Below are 26,576 nucleotides of genomic sequence, written 5' to 3'. Positions count from 1 at the left end.
ATGTAACTCTTCGCCGGCCACGGCCGATTATTATCGATTGATCGTTTCAATAATAATATATAGTAATATTTTGTTATCATGTCGAAGCGTAATGAAATATGCAAGTTCCTATTTCTTTCGAGCGTTGATTATATTTTGGCTTTTATTTCTTTTTAAATAAAGCTACGTCTTTTTCAACCTTGTAAATGGCTAATTTTGAAACAATAATAATTAATGTCGTCCACGAAAGCCGACGATAAGCGCGGTTGCAATGCAGATACGTTTCATAAAACACTTATTTACATATTCCAAAGTTTTTTCGTCGGCCTTCAAGACAAGTAATAAGATAGTAGTTATAATATATTAAGTTGTAGTCTACCCCTAAGTTGAAAGCATAACCGAGAAAATTAAGATTTAAAAAAATTACGAGGTTAGTTTGGTATATGTAATATGAAAACACGCTTCATGAATATTTATGATAGGTATATTATGCCGAAAGGTAAGTTTTAAGTAGGAAAAGTGGCATTTTAATGAAAACCAGTGACGTTTAATTTCAATCAGTGCTAGCCGTTTTATCGAGGCTATTTGACCGGGCCATTTGTTTGTGGAGGCGAAATGTTTTTGGGGCTCATAAACTGGAGCCTGTTTTATTTATTATACATTTAATTAAATGAATACAAATACGGAATACTGACTATGGATAAATATTATTATCTTATAAAAACAACACTAATCAAAGAGTAAATAAATGCCATTCAATGGCTCATTTCATCTCACTCGTATTTCTTATTTTATTGATTAAATTTGAGTCGGAATAATCTGAAATAATAACAATATCGTTTAGTTAACACGGCTAAATTATCTATAACGTTATTTTGAAAAATTTTCCTTATTTTCGCATACTTACCTACCTATTTGAAGCGTTTTTATATGAAGGTTTAAGCACGCTGGGAGTTACAATGTTTGAATTAAAATAAACAGTACCAAGTTTATTTACATTATGTTGGAAAACTAAATAAAATTGTATAAATAGGGGAAATAAGCATTGCATAAATGAACGAAAATAGATTTACATAATTAAAGTATATTTAAGTTAGCTTTCAAATGGCAGATTAGTATATTATATTAGTGATAATCGGCCTCCATACTTGCTTTCAACGGCTGAAGGTATTTGTACTTATTTAATTTTATTTTAAGCCTTTAAGCTTTCTTGATATAGTTGAGGGTTGTCAAAGAATTTCGGTTGCATAATAATAGGTACTTTAATTTATTCATCACTACAACGCAGTTTGAAATTAATATTTCCATTAATTCCATCCATTATATTGCAGTGCTCGAATATTAGTTACGACTGTGTCTTCTAGTTTTCCTCTTGGTCATGTGGATTTCTAAAATTTACCATTATTTTTTTTTGAAAAAATGATGCTACTCGTATAAATAAATGTGACATGTATGGCTTAGGTTTTTTCCTGGCTTCATCAAACGCAGTTACATATTAATTAACATGAACATATTTTTTTTTGATTTCACAACCTCTTCAATTACTGAGCGCATCGATCAACCTCAATTTGAGTATGGTCCTTCTCCATTTTTTATTATACAGTGGTGATATTACGTGACATTGCAATATTTAATAAAGCATTAGCGAGTACTGCATATTTTTCTGGTTTGTAGCTCCATCACTATACAGAATAATGGTTTTATAGTCGTCAGAAAGAGGTAGAAAAGGAAGAATAAATTGACTTATTACACTAGAAAGCTAATTTGTAGTAAGCCCACATTCGACTTCAATCCAAACACAGCAATGACCACCAATTGTTTTTGGTTGTAGAGGGTAAAATTATGAATGCCAAGTTTTGTTTTAAAATATGCGCTGGAAACATTAGATTTTGGATATAACAAAACACATTGTGTCCATTGTAAACACATATTTTTCAGTAATTTTGTCAGATTCCTTTTCACTTCTGCCGTATTTTCTCTTTTCTTGCTGAACAAGGTGTACAAGTCAATCTAAATTATTTGTTTTGTATGCCGTGCATACGTTGCATTTATATATTTCTTACACTGAAATAGTTTCAATTCAGGTATTCAATTTCTGACTCAAACTCCCATACCTACTATGTTTAAAATGTTTATTGTCCCTAAGGTCAAAATCAGTGTTTCTAAACTTTTTTACACTTGCGGACTACTGAAAATATCAGAGACGTTTTATGCACCGCTAACTCATAAAGAAAACATTATTTATAATATAATAGCGTACGATTACAGTTGATTTTGTCACGTAAACCATTAATATACGAGGGTGGGTCAATAATTCCTTAGAAAAAAGCATTAAAACAGTTTTTATTTTTGTATTTTTTTTTTATTTCTCAACATAATCTTCTTGGAGCTCAATACACTTGGTAAGACGTTTCTCAATTTTTTTTGAACCGTCAGAAAAATAAGTTTTCGGAAGGTCCTCAAAATAAGCATTTGTCCGATCGATGACTTCTTCATTTGAAAAAAAACGTTGTCCACTTAGCCATTTTTGTAAGTTTGGGAAAAGGAAAAAGTCACTGGGGGCTAAATCTGGCGAATACGGTGGGTGGTCGACCAATTCGAACTTCAATTCTTCAATTTTAGCCATTGATCGTAAACATGTATGAACACGGGCATTGTCCTGATGAAAGAGGATTTTTTCCTGTTTAAATGAGGCCGTTTTTCTTCAATTTTGTTTTTTAGCTGGTCCAATAAAGATGCATAATAATCCCCTGTTATTGTTTTTCCTTTTTCCAAATAGTCAACGAAAATAATTTCACGTGCATCCCAAAATACAGTAGCCATAACCTTACCAGCTGCTTTTACGGTTTTCGCCTTCTTTGGACATGGTTTGCCTTCGCAATCCACTGCTTTGACTGTTCTTTCGTCTCGGGAGTATAGTGATGTTTCCATGTTTCATCTACAGTCACAAAGCGACGAAAAAATTCATCCGGATTGCGTTGCATGAGCGACAACAGGGCTTTAGAGGCCACCACCCTATTGCGTTTATTGTCGACTGTGAGCAAACGCGGCACCCATCTTGCAGAAATATTTTTCATGCCCAATTTGTCATGTAAAATAGAAATGACGCTACCTTTTGAGATCCCTGTAACCTCAATTATCTCACTCAACTTTAATCTTCGGTCATTTAACACCATATCGTGGATTTTATTGATCATTTCTGGTGTAGTCACCTCTACAGGACGTCCTGAGCGTGGTTCATCCTTTGTTGATGTACGACCACGTTTAAATTCATTTAACCAGTTATAAATAGTTGCAAGTGAAGGAGCAGATATGCCGTGAACTAAATCCAACTCATCTTTCATTTCTTTTGCTGTTAACCCTTTTATATTAAAATGTTTAATAACAGCTCTAAACTCAATTTTCTCCATTTTCCATTTTTCCATTTTCCACAAGCAAATTTTTTTTTAAATGTACGAGAAACACACAACAACCCGACCAATCTGATTGAAACTTCGCAGCATACTGAATCGGTAGTGCCGCTGCATGAAAACAAACCGCTTACAGTACTAGTCGCACCACCTGTCGGCTTTTCTAAGGTCTTATTGACCCACCCTCGTATTTTAAGAACAAAAACACAATGCTCAAACACTTGCAGGTGCACAGGTTTTGAAGGATTTTATTGAAATTTTTAGCATAGGCATTTGGACGCCAAAAATTTGCGGACCACCAGAAACTTTCTGAGGACCACTGGTTGAGAAACACTGGTCGAAATTATACATTGGCATAATTAAATATACAACCAAACTTACTGCTTTCCATTTTCTTGGGGCATGGTTAATTAAATTTCATGTAAAGTAGAAATAATGGTTCAGCTTGACACCAGACAACACGCGTGGTCTTTTTTGTATGACTTTACTGGAGTTGCAAGGTATGAAAACTGATAAACTACAGCGTCAGAGATACAAGAAATGATAATTGTGATTTTGCTGCTGTAAAAATTTTTTTGGAGTTACAATATAAAAACAGGTCGACGGAGAATTAAATTTACTATAACACTGCATACTTAACTCATTTTTGGCCAAAAGTGGAGTTACAAGTTCCGCGCATTTAGGCGACGATACATTGCATTTATGAAGTAATTCACCTGTGTGTGTCATTTCATGGATTTTAAGATAACTCAGTTGTGAACATTTATGAGCATACTTTGCATTTATGAGGTTTATCACCTGTGTGTGTCATTTCATGGATTTTGAGGTAAGTCAGTTGTGAACATCTATATGAGCATACATTGCATTTATGAGGTTTTTCACCTGTGTGTGCCACTCCATGTCTTTTATTGTCTATATTGGCAAACCTAGATTGCATTCATGAGGTATTTCACCTGTGTGTGTCATTTCACGTTTTTCAAGACCACTAAGTCGAGAGAATCTATATGGGCATACCTTGCATTTGTGAGGTTTTTCACCTGTGTGCGCCATTTTATGGTATTTAAGATAACTAAGTTGCGAGCATCTAAATGGGCATACCTTGCATTTATGAGGTTTTTCACCTGTGTGTGTCAATTCATGTTTTTTAAGACCACTAGGTCAAGAGACTCTATATGGGCATAACATGCATTTATGAAGTTTTTCACCTGTGTGTCATTTCATGGTTTTTAAGATTACGAAGTTGCGAGCAACTATATGGGCATACCTTGCATTTATGAGGTTTTTTACCTGTGTGTGCCATTTCATGGATTTTAAAATTACCAAGTCGCGAGCATCTATATGGGCACACCTTGCATTTATGATGTTTTTCACCTGTGTGTGTCATTTCGTGGTTTTTAAGATTAGGAAGTTGCGAGCATCTATATAGGCATACTTTGCATTTATGAGGTTTTTCACCTGTGTGCTTCATTTCATGGTTTTTAAGATGACTAAGTTGCGAGCATCTATATGGGCATATCTTGCATTTATGTGGTTTTTTACATGTGTGTGTCATTTTACGTGTTTTGAGATGATGTTGCGAGAATATATTTTCTTAACTTCGACTACCAATAACGCCCGTGTGAACCATTTTGTGACTTTTTAGAGCACTTCCGCATCCAAAAACTGCGTTACAAAAGCTGCAAATCAAATTACGTGAAAAATGTACTACTCTTCTCAGAATTAGTCGAAGTTCCTTCGGAGTCTCTCGTTCTGAGATTTCTCCTTTAATGTTTTGTTCATCTATCGTCACTTCTGAATACTGTAACATTCTATCTTGGATTCCATCAGGCGAGGATTGTTGACGACTGTATATATCGCGATGCCTTGTGAAAAAGCTTTTAGTAGAAACCTAGAAAAACAAAAATAATCGAAGTTATTAATATTTAGTAAATTAGATTTTAAACTGTTTCATTTGAGTTATTTTTTTCGAAGCTATTGCCTTTAAGCGTCTTCAGACATTTATTAGTGTAGTGAAAATGAAAATGACATTAATAAATGGTAGAAGTGCCGTCATAGATATTAAATACAAACAATGTTATGGAATGATCCATAAACAGTTTTGAAAAAATGCACCTACATGTAACATCAAAAGAAAATGCACAAAACAGACAATGACACAATTGTGGTACAACTCTTGGAAATATGTATAAATCTATTATAGTTCCGAATGCAAATTTTTAGAATGATGTGAATAAGATAGGTAGTTTCACTCAAGTGTGTTTATTTCTAATATTTCTTGATAAAATAATTTAAGATAGGTACCAGAATAACGTACATACTATGAGGCAGTTTTGCACCCTGTTCGATAAAAACATTGTAAGTTACGTGTAATAACTATTAATTTCTGTGTCAGTGTGTCATTGAAGAGTGTGCATAGTGTTGGAAAATGGCAAAAGGCGAAACCAATGTCACAAGACATATTCAGTTGATAGAATTTATATTCAAATTTCATCAAGCGACCACGTTCAAAAGTATAAACAATGTTTTAATATTTACAAGAACGATCTTAATCGGCAAGCATACTGAGCGTTGTATAGGGGCGGCATTTATCCAAAGAGCGACACTCTCGAGAAGGAATGAATCGGTTAATACAATTTACACATATAAAATGTTATATCATAAATATTTTTTTTTTCTGGAAACAGCAAGTCGATTTTTAAAATAAATCAATAATAAATCCTTTTCGTTTTGGTGAAATGAACTATTCCGATAAATTTATTCGTCAATGAAAAACACTAATAAGTTATTCATGTGTTGATGATATTGTGTAGATTGATAGAATTCCCTAAACTACACTTGCATGGATTTGCTTGCAGCAATAGTATATATTTTAAACTGTCGCGATAATAATTATATACACGTAAAAGAGCTGACTGTCTCACTAATATCATTCTTTAATCGTATGCGAGACGCGATGAAATCAATATTTTGGTGATCTTTGACAGATTCAGACAGGTTCAGACAAGTTTGTAGATAATGGGTCGTCGTAAAAATATTATATGCGGTGTAGTTCGTATTTCTTTCGGCAGATTCACCACTATCGTTCCAGTTCACATGCGCACACCTATGCAAGTACCTCCGATTTTTGCTTGAAAATTCAGAACCTTCTGAAATCTTATGATACATGCATGCAATCTTGCATCCTGCACGATAATACGTGTTTACGTATCTTCTTTTATTCGTATGCGTTCCTATACCATTCATCCGATTGCAATGAAATTATGACCAGTTGCTTAGCGCACGCCCGCGAAGGTTTCTGAATTAGTATAACCATCTTCTTCTTCTATTCGTATGCGTTCTTATAGCATTCATCCGATTGCGATGAATTTTTGACCAGTTGTTGTGCGGACGCCCGCGAAGGTTTCTGAATTAGTACAACCATCTTCTTCTTCTTCTATTCATATGCGTTCCTATACCATTCATCTATTGCAATGAAATTTCGATCAAGTGTTGTTCTCACGCCCGCAAAGGTTTCTGAATTAGAAAATCATCATCTTCTTCTATTCGTATGTGTTCCTATACCATTCACCCGATTGCAATGAAACTTTTGTCAGTTGCTGTGGGCACACCTGCGAAGGTTTCTAAATTAGTATTACATAAAATACAAAGTTTGTTGTTTGTTTGTTCCATCCAATTTTGATTTTTTTTACTACATATTATTAACATTAATAACGTTTTCATATTTTGGATTTGATTTTAATTTAGTGTTCTTTTGTTTGACCTTTACTCATATTAGAATTATTTTCATATTGCCATATTGTATTAGACAGATATTTTAATATAAAAAAAAATTTACCTATTATTATTTTTTAAATATCTAAGATAACTAGAACCACGAAGCGACCCTGTGCGAAGCCGGCTACTTCAGCTAGTTATATATATATAAAACACATTGTACCTACTTCTTCAATAATTTATAGAATATAATAATAATAATTAATAATGCCTTATTGAATTAAATGGGAAATACACATCCTATAATTAATTAAGAACATATTTTATATTAATTATTTCATGATTGCTAAGTTGTATGGTATCAAATAAAAAAATGTGTACTACTATTTAAATTAAAACATTTCAAAGTATGATATTGACTGACTCACATATGTACCTACTTAATACAAAACAAAGTTCAAAATAATTATTGATAATTTATCAGTTTTATCACCAGTAGATGTTTACAATATGGACACAGGCTGGGTATTGTTTACAGGTAAAGGATAATGGGAATCACTGCATACATAACGACATAACATAACAAGTATTTTATTATGGCCGCCTATTTAATGCAGACTTAGACAAAGCCGTGTTTGTCTTATTTTTACTATTAGTCCAGGATTCCATAGACGTTTCGTATACATAATATGCGGAACGCGTTCTGACAATTGGGATAGGTTCTCGGGGTCACAAAGATATATAATATCGATGTTGCCAGGCGATATTACAAGTAAATTTTTTTTTATTGTGGTTTTAATTTTTTTTCTTATAACCCACCAAAAATTGTTCTGAATTCTTCAATAAAACCAAGACCGAATCAGAGATTGATTGCAAATGCAATAATTGTACCATGCCATCGGCATGGTGGTAGAACGGTTCGTCCCATTTGAAAAAATAAAAATAGCGGGTAGTGCAATGTGTTCAAAATCATCGATTCTTAGGATCCTCCTTGGCTTAAACTATTTTATTTAGTAATATTTTTGTATAGAATCACCCAGATTGGTTTCTTTACCATATGCATATGGCATTAGTTTTAGTAGGTATAATGGTCAATCCAGAAACAGTGTAGGTTGCACATGAAGGTTGTACGTGAATAACATGACATTATATTTCTTTGTAACCCTATCCCAATAATTGTCAGAATGCTTTCCGCATTTTATGTTTACGAAAAGTCTATGGGATCCTGCACTATATTATAATAATAATAATGTTATCTCTTAGGCGTAAAACCCACTTAACGGAGCGAGTGGGGCTCTCGCGCAAAATTTCACAAGTGGCGTGTAAATCATCGAAAATACAACGTAATAAAATAGGCCAGCGCACACTGGATTTGACGACGCCTTGTGCCCGCCTGCCCCATGAGTCATCGTTTTTTTGCTTCTCAGCGATACGATTTAACGAAAATACAACGTAGTCCATTCATTGAACACAGCCAGCAAAATCACGCCCCTCGAGCGTCGTCGATAAGACGGGCGAGAAGCCATTATTTAATAACAATGAACTCTTTGTTTAGTTATTGCGTGTCCGATATTAATTGCATGCCCCGAGAATTTTAATAATATTTTTATTGCTTTGTTATGAGAGACGCTGATAATAATAATTATTTTGTGCTCCTTGAGCCCCTTATAACATTGGTGAAGGGTAATGCGCGGGTGGGAGGGGGCCTACTCAGTAGTGAGCGCACCGAACGCTTTTTTGGTGGGCTTTATGCCTTATACCACATAAGGAGAAAGGCGGACATTTGAGTAAAGTTGTACGTACTTGATTTATGATACTCTATAGCAGCGATTTCCAAACTGGGAGGCGCGGGGTGTTGCTAAGGGAGGCACGAAAAGTTTAACACAATTCACTTAAAACCAGAATCCATATTGTCATACAGTGAAAGTGACGTAACAAATATTTATTTGAATATGTAGATGTTGAATTTATTTAAAATTTAAGAAAAAAATAATGTAGCCACAAGTATGAAGTTTGCAAATGCATAGTTTATAAAACGGTCGCTAGTTATAAACCATACAAAAAAAAACAGTCCTATAAAAGGTTGTTTGCAAACCTGATTGACAAACTTTATAATACGTCACTTCTACACTATTGTGTAGCGCGCTGGCTATCTCGTGAAAAAATGAAGTCTGAATAAAAGATCAAATCATAATGTTGAAATTTGACGCAAGTTTGTTTAGGAACGATAATACGATTACGATAAATACGATTTTGTTGTATTTGGTTGAAATTAAAATAAGCAGGTGAATAAATCAATGCAAGGACTACAAATGCATTCACTGATTTTAAAAGACAAAGTGAAGGCATTCATAAAAATTTGGAGCTTTGGAAATCAAAATTACAAAAAAAAAAGTTCGCCATGTATCCACATTTAAATTATTTCTATGCCAGATATATATATTGAAACAAACAAAAATCTACTCTAGAATAGTTTGATAATCCACTTTTAACATTATTCTACTAATTGTAAAAATTGTGGTTGAAAAATCTTGATCTCGGGGCCCGCTTCAGGATGTGGGGCCTATGATAGAATCCATTTGTCAATGAACATGATAAATTTGGATTGACCACTAAACAAGCACATTCATCGCGGAAACGTGGAAACCACTGATCTATAGTCTCTAGGGTCATATGCACATCGCTGAAATAAAAAGCAGAATGATTGTGTTAGGACTAGGTAAATACATAATTGAATTGATAAAACAAAAGTATCGAAAAACCTTATTTTTTTAATTTATAATATTGTACCCATCTCTATTGAAAATGTCATCAGTGTGTACTTAGATCCCACTAGCGTCCCTGAGCTGGTACTTAGACCCTAAAATAAGATTCTTTGCGTGGTACTTACACCGTGACCGGAAATGTCAATTTCAAAGCAATGTACTGTGGAAATTGAAAATAAATTTAAGTTTTAAAATTATAGAAGCTGCCGAGATTGCTTCATACTGTGAAACTACATTTTTCAAAATGTCTGCTTCATACAATTTTATTTGACAAATCAGTATTTTGTAGCCACAAGCAAAACTACTTTTTGGTACTTAGCGCCTTAATTAATACACGTATTCAAGTATTGTGGTTACTTGTGAATTGTGATGAGCTAAGGAAATAATAAATTGTAAAATGATAGTGACTACATGCCTTATGCCTATTAGATACATATATACCTAGTGACACAAACCAAAACGCCGACCTTTAGTTGGTGTTCAAAAAGAGTACAGTTTGCCGATATTATTATACTAATCTAGTCTAATAGTCAATTCTGCTACTAAATAATAGTACGACAACCTCATGACAAAGCTGAAATAAAATGTACATGAGTCCCATAGTTCTCACTGACAAGCCTAAACATCTTCTCAGAGTGAGTTATAGATGAAGGAGAAATAAAGTCGGCCGAAAGGCCATAAAGAAGCAAAGTAGTTCAAAATACCGTGAAGAAGGACTCACATGGAAGCTGGTAGAACCCTTCATCGGCATTACTTCAGGTTGGGAAGATGTGTGACATCATGGGGCATTTATAACAGATAAATTCGATTCAAAGCCTCCGCGCGGAGAATATTTAATTACACTAAATTATACAGGCTTGGTTTACATAGATTCAGCATGACTGAGATAAAAATAAAGTTATAGAACGCATGCCTGGTGCTAGAAAGCATTCACGTTGGCGTGGGCAGCAGAGGTTGATTATTTAATGGCACGTAACGTTCAATTGATTGCACTTCACTTTGTAGGCCGCATTTATACATTTTTTATTAAGTTTCGCGGGTACTTGTTATTTATTTACGCGTATTGGCGTCACACGGTAAGGCACTTAATTTATCGAACGGGCAGTTATATTTTTTGTTTAAAGGCCGACGCCCGCTATCTACGATGTGACACGGTAGTTACATTGTGAGGGTTTATTTTCAACCGTCTCCCTCCAGGGTGAATTTCAGACTGGTCAATAATTATCTAAACAAAAATCTAATACTTGGGGTTCGTTTCCGCTCGGAAGGCGCGGTATCAGAGGGGTGCGGGGTGAGATAGCTATCCGCACAAGTTTCGAAAACACAACGGTGATTTTTTTGTCATCTCTGCCGAGCGATTTCGGTTTCGGAAGCGACAGCTTCACCGGCAGGTAGTTCTGTTCCTTTGTCACCGCGGGTACCCGAAATTTGCCTCGTCATTTTGAAAGAAAATTTTTTGTCTATATTACAATGTAATAATGGGAGGTCGCTTGCATTGTTAAAGCGAATGAGAATGCAATAAACTTGGTAACATATTAAACAATTCGCGTTCCGAAAAATTGATAAAAATGTAATAAATAGTAAAAGTAAAGTAAAAATTGCCGTTTTAGACCATTCCGAGGTATTAATTTGTTCACTCCCATGTCCAAATAACAGACGATGACCAGCAACCAGCATAGCATTCTGACGGGAGATGGCATTAACTATATGGGTTACAATGATGAATCTCATATTAATGTACTTACCTAGTTTCCTTGTGAGACAGGTGCTACTTTTACTGAATGTGATAGTGTGAATAAAAACGATTTAAACCAAATAAGTTTCCGATTTTCTTTATTTATATATAAATAAAAATACATATTGTCAATAAATACAGTTTTTAACCAAGCTATCGTCATACTCAGCAGGTACCTTCCACTAGTCAAACGGCTAAAATGTTGGGTTCATTCATCCAAAACAAAGCTTCTGTCGGCTGACATGTTATTTAGACAGAACCAAGTCCAATATTACTACTGTATAACAAGGCAAACGTTTAATAATTATCGATTAAGAGGAGCATGCACAGAACATTAAATAATACCAATAATTTACAGGCATAAACGAAAATACGATGACAGTTTTACATTTTTTTTTTATATTAAGGTGTTGTCTTTACCTACCAGCGCATTTATTCTATACACAACACTGATATCGACCGCTATCGGCAACCATCGAGGGTAGTTTTTCATTTTTTTATATCGAAGTATTAGCACTTATTGTAACAATTACAAGAAGTCGGTTATAATTGTACAAAATTGTAAAAAATGTAAAAAAAACTACCCTCGATAGCAATCTTGTGTAGAGAATAGAGGTGAAAAGGCACCTAGCGCAAAAATACGAAGCTTGCACACATTTATATTTTATTAAAAATCGATGTTTTTCAAAATAAATATAAAAAATATTAAAACTATGAACTAGTAAAAATCTAAGTATATTATAGAAAACTTAATAAACTATATTTTAATAATACCTAAATAGTATGACCATAAAAAATATGTACCTAAGAAATAATAAGATGGAGTCCTTTGACAAATTCACATGTTATAAATTTTTTTTTAAATTGTAAGTTTATTTTTGACTTGAAATAAAAAATATATTTTTATAATGCTTTCAGATAGGTAGGTACTTACATATTTATTATTTATTATAGATGAAATTGTGAATTATCAAAAAAAAAGTCTATCGCCTTAAACCCCGTCGAAACCAAACCATAACAGAATATACTTTGCCCAAAAATACTCATCTATCTATAAAATACTTAAAATATGCCATTTAATCATACATAAAATAAGTTATTTTATAGATAGAATATCTTTATCGATTATAGCTTGGTTTGGGCAGGGCATTAAAATTTAAAAAAATTAACAAACACCATGTATGATATGTATTTCTAATTCAACGAAAACAAATAAGTCTGAATGAAAAAGTGTGCACCATATTGTCGGATCACTAAACAAAGCTATGAACTAGCTAACAGTCCCACGATGGCCGCGCTGCTTAAGGGTAGGCTTATAGCGTCATGGGTCCAGGTTCAAATCCTGGGTCTGGAATGTACACATATTGTTTTTCAATTTGTGTAGGGTCAGAGTATGGACTTAATAGGTTGAGCAAGTGGCTGACATCCTTTTATCGTAAAACAAAATCTGTTGGAGGCCCATGTGTTCCTATTAGGTTCGGATATGGTTCGGATAATAAAAACTAGCTAACGGTAGTGGAGTTCGATACACTTCAATTTATGTCACTAAGACCTAACGTCCACTTACACAAATCCAAAATAATCCAAACAACAAACGAGATTCAGTTTGAAGTATTAAAAATTATAATTAGCACAGAGACAATAAGTATTATTGTATGGTTTGAAATAATATTACATACGGTTATATAATATTATGTCGATATAGAATGGGGTTTGTTTACGTTATCGGTTGATGATAAAAATGACGTACGCACGTTCGGTCCCTTCTCGACTGACCATTATTTCAAAGTCTAATTAACAGATACTTTATCTTAGTTAATAAATGAACGGGTGGCCAAAGCCTTTATTGGTATAATATATTATATTGAAATTATGTCACAAAAATGCGAGAATTTTTAAAAATTAATAAGTCGTGAAATAAGCTACCAGAAGTTATGCCTGATTGATTATCATATTCAAATGGCTTTGTCTGAGTACGCCAATTAGGGTGGCCCTAATACAACAGATAAATTCATACTCACTTGACAATTTTACCCCTGTCTGGCGCGACAAATATCGGCCAGTCATTCATCAACCGTGCACATATAAACACATACATAAGCTAAACCGTCAGGTGCCACGCACCGGATGACCCAATGAACAATACCGAACGAGATTTGATAAGACGGCCAGGATTGACAACCAGACCATGGATTTAGCCTCAATAGCATAAAAGGTCAGGGCCTGGCATCCTAGACATACCCTCTCCTCGCAGCATCCGAATTATTCCTTCACAGTTTACAATTCACTGAAAAGCACAGCCAGTATCTTTTACAGACAATTTGCATGCGTATAAGAATTTACACGAAATGGCTTTTCACTGGCATGGGTCCTTTCATGTAATTTCATCTTATTAAAATTTACATAATAATTATGTAAATGACTTTTCACTAGAATGAGTCATTTTGTGTATTGTCAAGCTACTTGATAGATACATGAGTAATTGTATATATCTTATTTAAATGGATTTTCACCAGAATCAGCCATTTTGTGTGTTTTCATGTTACCTGGTTGTTCGCATGAGTAATTGCATATATCATATTTCAATGGTTTTTCACCTGAATGAGTAATTTTGTGTTTTATCAATCTACTTGATCGATTGCATGAGTAATTGCATATATCTCAATTAAATGGCTTTTCACCAGAATGAGTCTTTTTGTGTGTTTTCAAGTTACTCGATTGTTTGCATGAGTAATTGCATATATCACATTTAAATGGCTTTTCACCAGAATGAGTCATTTTGTGTTTTTTCATGTAACCTGATTGTTTGCATGAGTAATTGCATATATCACATTTAAATGGTTTTTCATTGGAATGGGTCCGTTTATGCAATTTCAAGCTACCAAACGTTGTGGATGCGTAAGTACACTTATCACATTGAAATGGTTTTTCGCCAGAATGAGTCATTTTGTGTAATTTCATGTCATTTGATTGTATGCATAAGTAATTGCATATATCACATTTAAATGGCTTTTCACCAGAATGAGTCATTTTGTGTTTTTTCATGACATCTGATCGTGTGCCTGAATAATTGCATGTGTCACATATAAATGGCTTTTCACCTGAATGAGTAATTTTGTGTTTTATCAATCTACTTGATCGATTGCATGAGTAATTGCATATATCTCAATTAAATGGCTTTTCACCAGAATGAGTCTTTTTGTGTGTTTTCAAGTTACTCGATTGTTTGCATGAGTAATTGCATATATCACATTTAAATGGCTTTTCACCAGAATGAGTCATTTTGTGTTTTTTCATGTAACCTGATTGTTTGCATGAGTAATTGCATATATCACATTTAAATGGTTTTTCATTGGAATGGGTCCGTTTATGCAATTTCAAGCTACCAAACGTTGTGGATGCGTAAGTACACTTATCACATTGAAATGGTTTTTCGCCAGAATGAGTCATTTTGTGTAATTTCATGTCATTTGATTGTATGCATAAGTAATTGCATATATCACATTTAAATGGCTTTTCACCAGAATGAGTCATTTTGTGTTTTTTCATGACATCTGATCGTGTGCCTGAATAATTGCATGTGTCACATATAAATGGCTTTTCACCTGAATGAGTAATTTTGTGTTTTATCAATCTACTTGATCGATTGCATGAGTAATTGCATATATCTCAATTAAATGGCTTTTCACCAGAATGAGTCTTTTTGTGTGTTTTCAAGTTACTCGATTGTTTGCATGAGTAATTGCATATATCACATTTAAATGGCTTTTCACCAGAATGAGTCATTTTGTGTTTTTTCATGTAACCTGATTGTTTGCATGAGTAATTGCATATATCACATTTAAATGGTTTTTCATTGGAATTGGTCCGTTTATGCAATTTCAAGCTACCAAACGTTGTGGATGCGTAAGTACACTTATCACATTGAAATGGTTTTTCGCCAGAATGAGTCATTTTGTGTAATTTCATGTCATTTGATTGTATGCATGAGTAATTGCATATATCACATTTAAATGGCTTTTCACCAGAATGAGTCATTTTGTGTTTTTTCATGACATCTGATCGTGTGCCTGAATAATTGCATGTGTCACATATAAATGGCTTTTCACCAGAATGAGTCATTTTATGTATTTTCAGGCTATCAAACTTTTTGCATGAGTATTTGCATGTATCACAGTTAAATGGCTTTTCACCAGAATGAGTCATTTTATGTATTTTCAGGCTACCAAACTGTCTGCATGAGTAATTGCATTTATCACAGTTAAATGGCTTTTCACTAAAATGGGTCATTTTGTGTGTTTTCATGTAACCTGATTGTTTGCATGATTAATTGCATATATCACATTTAAATGGCTTTTCACTTGAATGGGTCCGTTTATGCAATTTCATGCTACCAAACGTTGTGGAAGCGTAGGTACACTTATCACATTGAAATGGCTTGGAAACAGAATGAGTCATTTTGTGTGTTTTCATGTTACTTGATTGTTTACATGAGTAATTGCACATATCACATTTAAATGGCATTTCACCAGAATATGTCCTTTTGTGTGTTTTCACGACATCTGATCGTGTGCATGAATAATTGAATGTGTCACATATAAATGGCTTTTCACCAGAATGAGTCATTTTATGTATTTTCAGGCTATCAAACTTTTTGCATAAGTATTTGCATGTATCACAGTTAAATGGCTTTTCACCAGAATGAGTCATTTAAGGTATTTTCAGGCTACCAAGATGTCTGCATGAGTAATTGCATTTATCACAGTTTGCATTTATCACACTTGCAACGGAATCGGTCGTTTTTGCAATTGTGGTTTTATGTATCGCTTTGTGAAGCAACATTAGGTCGAACGATGAAAAAAAATCAAAACAGATACTGCACACAAAATTTTCTTTATGAAATGATTTTTTTTCCAGTTGTATAACAGCCACTAATAAATCTGTGGTTACCATATTCGATTGACAAATATCACCTTTACTATTGCAACAGGCGACATCTTTGTACCTTTCAATATATTCCCCTAGTTCTTTCTTAATGTTTTGTTCCTCAATGTGTATGTCTTCACTAGACGCTCGTTCTTCAGTCACGTCCCTGGACGATATGAAACTCGCAACATTGGCCGATACAGTGCTTCTAGCGATAATCTAAAAAAGACATTTAAAAGTATTAATAAATTTAAATTATAAGATTTTTAAATAACAGTTTATTATAAGTAAAAGATCTAGGTAGAAATATTATACCTAGACACGGTGTTAGCAAACCTTTTTACGGTGGCACGCGTGCCAAAATTTTCTAAATATAATCTTTCGACTGTCTGACGTGCCGAGCAGTTTTTTTATAGTAAATGAAAAAATGAAAAAGTAGTTTTTACGAATTTTATTAAAAAGGTTTTAATTTTTGCAATGAGTTCTTGAGATTCTATCTTTCACCGTGTTTCTAGACGAGTGCATGTATTTTATTCTTTGAATATATTATTTTTGCTTGTTTTAAATTTTTTCAAAAATCTCGTAGGAGCAATTTAACCACGCTTCTTTTATATATTCCCCATAACTTAACGGTTTTTCATTTCCAGTGTCAGTCAGAATTACTACTACTAGCTCCACCAAGTTTTTGTTTTTTATTTCGTACAGGCATTTTTGTTGGTGCCAATTAAATGGTTTGTTACTGTAGTACTCAGATGAGGCATTCTTTCGCTAAAGTAGTCTTAAGCATTGTAAATCGATCAAAATCAGAAGTTCGCGCAGCGGCGTCCTCCGCCGCCTGATGAAGTGAGTACGACACGATTGTCGTTTATTTTCTTTCGTGAACAGATTATAAACGATTGCTTTAGTTGATTTCGAAAAATGGACCTGACAATAAAATTATCGGCGTCCTCCAAGGTAGTGCAATTTGATATATCTGGACTATTTCCTGTAAAACTTCGTGGAGTCACTGGTTTATGCTGATAAACCCGATGGAAGCCAATATTGTTCGCGATATACGACCAGCAGTGCTCGAATAAGTGACATCCAAATTGGGTGACCAGAATTTTCTTTGTTGAAAACAACTGTGGTGACCATATAAATTTTAATGCAAAGTAGATATCGATGTTTCGAATATTAAAAAAATGTTTAAAAGTTGTGTTATTAGTGAACCTGTAAATGAACGTACCTGGTCTACTGGGCTGTATTGTCGATCGGAGGAGCCGGGTTGAGGATTCTCATTATTGATTTGGCGAATTGCATCGTCACCAAATTCTTGTTTGATGATGACACCCTCATTATCATTCTCTGACTTTATATTGATCAGGCTGTCTTCACACTCCTGAAAATAACAACATGATTAATTATATTATATAACAGTATCACCATTATGATCAGCCAGAGTCAATCCATTTCTGGATAAGACCTGCCACAGCTGTATCCTCTGCTTTCGGTGACGACCAATCTACCTACGACTGCATTTGGCAAGTGAATATATACTCACCAAAAGACATTCCAGCTAACTGCAGTACATTGCGTACTTTAATCTGCCTTTTTAATAACATATATCACATTGAGATCTATAGGGTTGCAACTGCAAATCACATGATCTTGAGTAATTGGAACAGCGAGGCATGGAGAAGTGTATGCTAGGCATAACGCGAAAAGACCGTAAGAGAAACGAATGAGTTAGGAAGCAGACAGGAGTACGCGGTGTAATAGACGTTGCCAAACAGCTGAAATGGAGATGAGCGGGGCACATGTCTCGCCGAAAGGACGGCCGCTGGACAAATGCCGTCATCCAGTGGTACCCAAGGTGCACGAAACGGCCACAGGGTCGCCCTAAAAGCCGCTGGAATGACGAACTGGTAAAGTTCGGCGAAAATACGTGGCAGTGAATGACACAGGACCGAGAGAGTTGGAGAAAGATTGGCGGGGCCTTTATTCTGCAGTGGATGATGATGATTATCAAATGTACCAGTGGGTGATCAATCCATTCTCAAGATTCGACGGTACATATCTGACATTAACAGAGGAGGACATTTGAAAGGATCTAAATAACGATCCTGAGCACAAAGCCTCATTTTCTAAGCTCGAGTTGTCAGCATTTTGGATATCGTTTTGGCGTCAATATCCTCAATTGGATACAGCAGCAATTAAATCTCTGTTGCCGTTTGGATCGTGGTATCTTTACGAATTTGGTTTTTCAGCACTCGTGGAAATGAAATCGTTAAATGAGAGCAGTTACAAATGGTAGATGTGGAGTTACGTGTTTGTTTATCTAATTTAGAGCCGCATTTTACAGAATTCTTTCTAAAAATCAATTGCATCCTTCTCACTAATAAAGTTATACCACCTGTGTACATATTTGTTCATAAAATAATAATAAAAAAATGGATCTACGCACACTATGATTTCCTTTATTCATATTAATAAGGAACATTTTATCTTTTTAACGCATTTTGTGTGCTGCGGAAGAAATCCCATTCACGAGTGTGCCGTGAAGTAAAAACGTTTGGCAAACACTGCTGTAGATACTCACAGCACCGGGATTGATTATGCAACAAATTTATTCGACCCACTTAATAAGACAGATTATTGAATGTCAATAGTAAAATACCAATATACTAATACAAATAACAGGCAGTCTTTTTCACAAATCTAGTATCCTAAAACAAGGCAACGAAGGAGTGTACAGTCCAAACATTTGATCGTTACGTTAAATTTAAATAAAACATATTCTTATAAAATACAATTTGTATCCAATGATATAATAATAACGGAGACTAATATAAATGATCGCAAACAAGCACGATGTGACTTACACAATATGTACCTATTTAAAATAATAATAATGAAATATTGTTTAAATAGGTAAGTAGGTACCTGATTTATTGGCTCGCATTTTGAATATGAGCAAATAGATTGCGGATCACTGTCGTCGGAAAATTCTTCTTTGAAATCAACTTGGAGGGAATCAATCTCAGTTTTAATACCAGCAAGGCTGGTTACAGGGCTCTAAAAAACAAGACAGAAGGTATTTTATAATACGTGTTTACACTTATATTATTATTTTCGTATGTGACACACGGACGTTTCTGTAAGTGACCTATTATCACGATTCAATACTGTGTACTATTATTAATAAATGTTCAATAGTAAAGTTGTCTTCAAAATAATAAAAGTAGTAAACCTGCAGCCACAGAGACGCAGAACCTATAGGTAGGTAGGTGCCTAGTCAAATAATCATTGTGAAGTGTCAATACAACGATGTATAATTTATTACGTCATGTTTCAGTTAGTAAAGTACAATGTATCATGCATCAGTAAGAAACCACTTCAATGAAGAATAAACACAATATTACAATTATTATTAATACGTTTGTAAAACTTAACCTCAATGGTGCATTTGGCATCATAAGCATTCTCTTGCTTAATACAAATCGTTGTAAGCGGATTGTTAGGATGGATTATTGGCACATCAAACCATTGCTGGACTTCTGTGTCAGATTCAAAACCACCTAGTTCACGTTTTACATCCATTTTGCGAAGATTAATTTTCGCAGAGATATCTCAGGCTGCACGTGTTTTGCCAAAGCGCTCGTTTGTGAGATCGGGGTTATGTTTTAGTCTATTAAAGCGGTTATTTATTTGCACGGGGAGAAGCCCGAGTGCTTGGGTGTAACAATAGATATTATTAATTATATTTTCAGCACACGCGAATGCTTCGGAGATGCTATTTAATAAGACAATGCGGCTTAAGTCGTCTGAATCGGAAAACAAATCTCAAACTATCAGAAAATTACATTTAAAAAACTAACCTCAAATGAGCACATGTCACTGTCGACATTCTCTTGTTTTATATTATAAACGCCATCATCCGAGCTGTTTGGACGTAGTATTGGCACGTCACACCATTGCTGCCCTTCTGAATAAGATTCAGTTTCACCTGCTTCGCGTTTTACATCCATTGCTACGTGATTAAAACAAATGGACAATGTAAATTAATGGCCGCCGTGACAATTGACGTTAGTCTCATGTAAAAATTGAATTGTATTGCCAGTAATTATAAAAACAATACAATGAATTATTATTCAACTAGGCCTGTGGAGCCAACCTTAACTTACGCGGCATCGGTCTGGAATAAAGCAACTCACAGAAAGTCGATCCAAAAAAGACTGAATTCCGCGCAAAGACCTTTCGCAATATCAATTTGCAAGGGATATCGCACAATATCGCTAACGTCAGCACAAGCCCTGGCAGGAATAGCGCCAATAGATATAAAAATACAAGAACTTACAGGAATATACCAAGTTAAAACAAGCCACATACTTCCCCGACACTTACCTACAGACAGAACATACGAAAACAAAATACACTACACACAACTTCCACATCCTGGCAACAGACATCTAGAAAATATAGAATACATAGGAACAGTTGACGAAGACACTAAAACAAAATACCACATCACAGGATTGGAGATCTACACAGATGGCAGTCTAATCGATAACAAAGTAGGGGCAGCTTTTGTAGCCTACGAAAATGGAACATTAATAACACCCCGAAAATTTAAGCTCGAAAGCTACTGCACTGTTTTCCAAGCAGAAATATTTGCTATCAGAGAATCTCTCGAGTGGACACTCAAAAGATTAAAGTTACACAGACACGACTATGTAAACATATTCTCAGATAGCCAATCCAGTTTGGTAGCTCTCCAAAACCCATCATCGACACACCCACTTGTAAGAGACATTTTAACACTGTCAACACAGCTTCGAATGATAGGAACAAACCCCAGATTCTTCTGGATAAGAAGTCACACAGGGATAGCCGAAAACGAGGAAGCTGATAAATACGCTAAACAAGCCACAACAGACAAAAGACCTTTAACCTATACACACTTCCCTCTGAGTTACGCAAAACAAAAACTAAACGAAGATACCATAGAGCTATGGAACCACAGATACACAACATCCGCCACAGGATCAATAACGCAGAAATTTATTCCAAACATAAACTGTGCCATCACTCTTGCCAGGAACTTAAAAATATCACACGAACTCACACAGATACTAACAGGCCACGGATCGGTGCGAGCTTATCTAAAAAGATTTAAATTGAGGGATGACGACTGTTGTCCATGTGACGGCAACACATCTCAAACTGTGTGGCATGTCATCAACGACTGCCCTATACTAGAAAGGGAGCGATGGACTCTCAGGACTCGATGTAGACAACATAATCACGAAATTGACCTCCAAAAGCCTCACGAAGCACTAAGCAATAGAACAACACAAGAACACTACACAAAATATTTAATCCTGGCCATAAAGAAAATTAAAGATATAAATGGAGGCACCTAATTAGCCCCACATCAATGCAACTAACCCACCCAACCACCTTGTACGAAAAAGCAAGGGTATGGTTATTATTAAAAAAAAAACTAGGCCATATAAACTAAAGAAAGGAGTTTTATATACCAATAAAATTCTTGTTATTCATCTTTACTTTGAAGTGCTTGAGATCGGGTTTTCTCTTTCTTCGCGTGAGGTGTTATTTTACTAATTTATTTCTTTTTCTTTTCGTTGATCATCGGGGTTATTCTAATGCCAGCGCTCCATTGGCGAGCCAAAAGTCCGAGGACAATAAGTCTTCAGATTTTTCTACGTTCTGCTACTGGCTAACAGACGTTCAACGAAACGAGGTATATTATTAATTTGACGAGTAAAACCGTCGACTTTGACAGCATAGATAATATAGGTACCTACGTAAATTTGACATTTAAATCGTGATGGCGTTAAATGAAACCGACGTTTTGTGTTTTTTGGGTTATTGGGTGGCAGATAATCTAATAACGAAGCAAAGGGTACACAAATACTGGGTGAAACATTGGATAAGGAAACGAACGACATTATCCCACACAAATTTAATACCTACGAGAATTGCGTTTGCAACCGAGCGATTTCCGCAATTATTTGCGAATGTCGGAGGATGTATACACAGAACTGTATAATTTGGTCAACCCATTTATTAAAAAAAAATACTATTATGAGGGAAGCTATTTCTCCTCATGATAGATTATGTGCAACCCTGCGATTTTTGGCTGCCGGCGGAAAGTTCACTGACTTGCATTATAGAACTGCGATTGGAAGACAAACTCTGGGCAAGATAATTCCCGAAACTTGCCAAGTCATCATTGACGTTTTGAAAGGAGAATATTTCAAGGTGTGTATTATATTATACGTCATCTAATAAAGTTGGGCAAATTTACAAATATATAATAAACAAGTAGACATCGGTTGGTCTTATAAAGTGAACGTTTAGTGGATTGTTTTACCTATATAACTCATAGACGGCAACAGCATAAGAATGACAGACAAGATGCATTTGAGATAGGTATATATATAGTCACAAATAAGGCCATCGTTGACATGCTAAATATTCAATAGACCATCAGAATTCTGTACCTAGCTAGGACTCTCCATATAGGCTGTAAGCAAGCTACTTAATTATTCCTGTTGAATGTATTGTAATACTAGTCATATTCTTCGAAAAGCAAGCATGGAATTTGATTTCTAAATGAGGCCACATAATAATATAGGTATGCTAACATAACTCAAATACTTACCATTATTTCGAGTGCTTAAAGTCAGACAACGTTATCTACAAAAAAGTGTTTTTTTTTTTTTTGAGATAACGTTATTTCACATTTACGGCTACATGATAGTCAAACAACGTTATGTCAATCTTTTCTAATTTATTATCAAATCGTCAGTAAAGTTTAACGCTAACAACATAAGTTACCCTTGTTTTCTTATTTTTTTAAAACTATCCCTATAAATTTTAACATCATCATAAGCAAGATAAATGTACAATACACAATAAATTATAAAATATTAACATTAGGTTTTAAATAAACATTTCTCTTGTTGAGTTACAAGAATCTAAAATAACGATTTTTGGCTCTCTTGTAAAGTTGCACTTTTGTAGATAGTGTTGTTTGACACTAAAACTTCGATTTGTTGTATCGCTTAAGCCTTAAGGTTTATAGGCATAAAAAACTAACAAAAAAACAAATATTTTACAAGATATTTATTCACACAAAAAACATTAATTTATTATACCGGCTTTTGTACATTTTTGCTTAATATACGATAAACTAGTTGGTATGAACAGTAGTTGCTGGCATTATTTTGTCACTTTGTCCCATAAAGGCAACTTCATGCATCAGCTTCTCGGCCAGCAATCTTTGTCCCTGTGACATCGTTCGTAGTTTCATGGCCATCATTTTGTCAAAAACATCAAATTCATCTTCAGTCTTGCTTAGTTTGTCGGTGATTAATTCTAACACTTTGTTGGCGCTATCATTCGATTTTTTTCGGTTGAACGATGGGGGGTCTGGTGTTCTATTGAGATTCGACCTTGGAGTAGTCGACAACGTTGATGTTGAAGGCGAATATTCTATCTGTAAATAAAATATTGATTATTTTTTGTTGCAGTTCCCTGATACGCACGAAGAAATGGAGACGATTGCAGAAGAATTTAATAGTAAATGGCAATTTCCAAATTGCCTGGGCGCAGTTGATGGGAAACACATTGCAATCGTGCCACCTGCAGGCGCCGGCTCCCACTTTTATAATTACAAACATTTCCACAGCATTGTTTTGATGGCGATTGCAAATGCTAATTATGAATTTATTTATGTTGATGTTGGAACAAATGGACGTATTTCTGATGGAGGCGTACTGAGAAAATCTGATTTTTTCAAACGTTTAGACGAAGGAAAATTAAAAATACCTGCACCAAAAAAACCTACTGCTAATTCTGATGCACTGCCATTTGTTTATATTGGCGATGAAGCCTTTGCATTACGTAACGATTTCTTAAAGCCGTTTTCACAAAGCCAATTAAATCACAGTAAAAGAATATATAATTATCAGACATGCAGAGCCAGGCGAATTATAGAAAATGTTTTTGGCATTTTAGCTGCTAGATTCCGCATTTTTCAAGCTCCAATAAACATGAAAATTGAAAATATCAATACAGTTGTGCTGAACAACTTTCTTCGTCGCAAATCAACACATACTTATACTCCTTCTCATGACCTTGATAGGGAAAATCCTGAGACAGGTTTAATAGAGCTTGGACTGAGGTCACAGGACACCTTAGCGCCTTTGGAAGCAACGACTAATCGGAACTCGACTGCCAATGCTCAGAAAGCGCGAGGAGATTTCGAAAAATATTTTAATACTACCGGAGCTGTCACATGGCAAGAAAGTATGATAAGCAATAGATAAATTAAACCAATGTAACAATTTAGTTAAATTGTTTTACCTCAATAAAATCTTCGTTGTTTAACGAGTTGGAGTAACTCTCATCAGGAGACATGTTTTCCAAATCGTCCGCCATGCTGGATATTGAGCTCGATTCTGTAAAACAAAATGTAAATTGTTAAAATACAACAATATAATACTCAAACTTGTTTTTTATTATCTCTCCCCTAAGTACCCATTCCTTCATACGGTTAATATTGATATGATTATTTATATTGGTATAATTGGTGTAATCCAGTATATCGGGTATTTTCAAAATGTGTTTTCCGCTGTATTCCTCATAACCAAACTGTACCATTAATTTTGATTGATGATTGACGATTTATTGATTGTCTCTGAAGGAACCTAACTCGAGCGATTTTTGATTTCATGATCATTTCTTTTCTTCTTCTTTCGACCATGTCCGATCATAATATGGACCTCCACGGAGTGGAGGTTTCTATTGACAGATTTTGTTTTTACGAGAAATGTATGTCAGCCACTTGCTCAACATAGGTATTAGGTCCATACTCTGACTCATACACAAATTGAAATTCAATGTGTACTTGTCAGACCCAGGATTTGAACCTGGGACCCGACCACGACTCAATAAGCCAACGCTTAAGCCGCGCTTCCACCTCCATGATCGTACCTATATATTATTATTTCTTACCTACCTTAGCAAAGAATAAGTAATTTTATTGTGACTAGAAATGATTCATAGCTGTATGTTTTAATTGCTTAATAGTAGCTAATCTAATGCGATGTCACTTTCAGAGCTACGACAATGTCATAGTCTGCACGTGTATAATAAATTGCTTTAAAGCATTCCCTCGTACCTATATATTATTATTATTTATTACCTACCTCAGCAAAGAATAAGTAATTTTATTGTGACTAGAAATGATCCATAGCTGTATGTTTTAATTGCTTTATAGTATAGCTAATCTAACGCGATGTCACTTTCAGAGCTACGACAATTTCATAATCTGCACGTGTATAATAAATAGCTTTAAAGCATTCCTACGTACCTTCCATTTGGTCGTTCAAGAACTACAAATTTTTATAGTACCTACCACAGTTTGGGTAGATATATTGCGTCTGTGCCGGCTCCGCTTCGATATGATGTCCTTACTTTATTTCTCTCCTTTCTGTAACACGACCTCAATGTCTGTATTTTCTTTTTAACATCGTCGACCCTTGCCTGTGGCTCCACCTTGATTAATATCTCCAAAAGTTCCGCATACGCCAAGGACTTGGCATCACGATTCTTTAAAGTCGGCTGGTCGTCTTCCATAACGACGGGTTGTCTTTAAAACAACTAATAAAATCTTCCAAGAAACTTTTCGAATGCACTCGTAGATCTACCAGTGTTGTTTTAGATGTCCGAACACTTTGAATGACAGTAAAATAATGATGGCGCTGTCGTCCGTCGGCATAGATATTAGATAATGTGACGGTAAAGCGTGGTGAACGTACGAATTTCAGCGGCTCGGCGAGTAAAATATCAAACATGTTTGAAATCCAACGAGCCTCGTCTGCGGATTAAAAAGTCCGCAGACCTGGGATGCTCCACGCGAAAAAAAAGTCCGAAGACTGTAAATCGTCTGACTTGCGTGCCAATGGAGCGCCGGCAGTAAAGTAAAAAATACAATAATATGACGTGGTGCAATTTCATTAATTCAAAAAATGACTG

The 26,576-nt window shown here is 34.9% G+C and overlaps 1 protein-coding gene across 1 annotated transcript in view; it reads left to right on the top strand.

Moving 5' to 3' along the window:
• The window catches only part of LOC147077451 (uncharacterized), a 460,029-nt gene that overhangs the window by 223,868 nt on the left and 209,585 nt on the right, over positions 1-26,576 (top strand). The window lies entirely within an intron of this gene.

The sequence above is a fragment of the Rhyacophila brunnea genome, unplaced genomic scaffold, assembly GCF_057557595.1.
Source record: "Rhyacophila brunnea isolate RB1 unplaced genomic scaffold, BYU_Rbru_1.0 scaffold_13, whole genome shotgun sequence".
In the NCBI taxonomy this organism is placed as follows: Eukaryota; Metazoa; Arthropoda; class Insecta; order Trichoptera; family Rhyacophilidae; genus Rhyacophila; species Rhyacophila brunnea.
Note: the sequence above shows the minus strand (reverse complement) of the source record. Positions and strands in the feature narration are given on the sequence as shown.